Here is a 1,950-nt window from a genome sequence, read left to right on the forward strand (position 1 = left end):
TGATTGCAGATTTTTCAGTTGTGCTTTTGAATTGTTGCTTATTTCCGCTAATGTTTATATGATATTTTGTAGCTTCATATGCTATGGGCTGAATTTTCCTTTAGCAGTTGAGGTTTCTATTCACAGCAGGTCACCTCTTGCACAATTTAGCTAAACACATTTATTTAGCTAAATTGTTATCCTTACCTAAATACTAACCCTTGCATAAAAGTCAAGACATTTCTTGTAATAGTTCATTTTACTCAGCCAAAAAGTTTTAGAATATATTTTTCTGCTTAAAAATAGAGAGAGCATATTCTGCTTTGAAATAAATATTCTGTCTGGTTGCAATATTGTTCAAATACAATCTTAAACATATATCCTTAAAGTTATAACATTAAAAAATATTCCAGTGTAGTACGACCAAAAACATAGCTGGCTCTAGTGGGTACTTTGCAGGTAAAACTCAAATGTTATCTTAAGTGAGCAAGCTGGTGCTCACCTAAGATCTACTGATCCGTTCATGTGGCATAATTGAATACTTAAACTTTTTTATGGTGGCCGTACTTTCTGCTTTAACATAAGGTTATGTAAAGTTTTTCCATGAATGTTAATATCTCCTTGTGAAATATCTGATGTTTTATATCTTTTTCTTTAGTATAGAAAGGCACAACAAACCTATATTATAAACAGAAAGAGGAAAAAAGTAAAAATACATCCAAACTATTTGGACTATTTCTGAGTTATTATTGCGGAGTAATCAGTCATCTGACAGTTTTGATTGTGTCTCTGTTGTGTTCATAGTCTGAATGGTTTAAAGGGCTGTTTTCATGTGCAGTTCCATCTCAACCTTAAGACATAAACATGCAGTAAATAAATCAATTTTCAATCAGGTTTTTGCACCAACAAGTTAATAATAATAAAAACGTTTTCACCATATGAATGAAATAAGTTATTATTGATATGACCCAGGTGTCAAAGCTGCAGAAGCATGCGGCTTTGACACCTGGGTGGTGGGTGTGTCGATGTGGGCGTGACTGTAATGAGTATGAATGGGAATCATACACAAACTTTGTGTGTATGAGGAAGCGAATGAGAGGGTGGTCAGTCCTCGCAAAGTTTCGAGTATGATAATCAAAATTAAATAAATCAATAATTGTGACAGAACAAAGAAGAGGTTTGGAGTTGATTGATAAATGGACAGATGAAATTTCCCGAGTTAACCCAGTGCGGCCCTCTACCACCATTAGTTTGCCGTGTTTTATAATAGTAAAATGTGTTTATTAAAAATGTGTTTATTAATAAAAGCCTGCACATTCCTCTCACTAACATGAGAGGAATATGCAGGCTTTTATATAATGTGTTTATTAATAAAAGCCTGCACATTCCTCTCACTAACATGAGAGGAATATGCAGGCTTTTATTTTGAAACTGTCAGTAAGCTTCATTTTAATTACCACACCAATTCAATGTGTAACAGTAGTTTGTTTAAACCAGTCACAAAAAAGCCCAAAAGAGCAATTACCTGATGTGAAAAATGTCAAGGCTTTTATTTTGAAATTTTCAGTAAGCTTCATTTTAAATTTTCCACATTACTCCAATCTCTAACAGTGGTTTGGATAATCCAACTATAAAATGCCCAAAACAGCAAGTAGTTCTAAATGCCAGCTCAGCCCTCCTCTGTAATGAGTGTTCCACCATGTTCTGACATTCTGCATTAGCATTTCACTGACTTGCGCAAGCCAGTGCCATAACTTGTGAGAAAATGCTAATAAAGGCTCATATTATTGCACCGCCTACGGTGGTGCACTACACTGAAAAAAATAACTCTTTGGATTAACATAAAAAAATCATGGAAAGATTTTCCACCTGATTACTTTGCTTTATTTCAGCACTATATAATTTTGTTACTCCAATTTAAAGCAAATGTGTTGGTTCAACTTAATTTATTAAGGTTATTCCAATTTAAAG

Source organism: Poecilia formosa, unplaced genomic scaffold (assembly GCF_000485575.1).
Source record: "Poecilia formosa unplaced genomic scaffold, Poecilia_formosa-5.1.2 Scaffold759, whole genome shotgun sequence".
NCBI classification, from domain to species: domain Eukaryota; kingdom Metazoa; phylum Chordata; class Actinopteri; order Cyprinodontiformes; family Poeciliidae; genus Poecilia; species Poecilia formosa.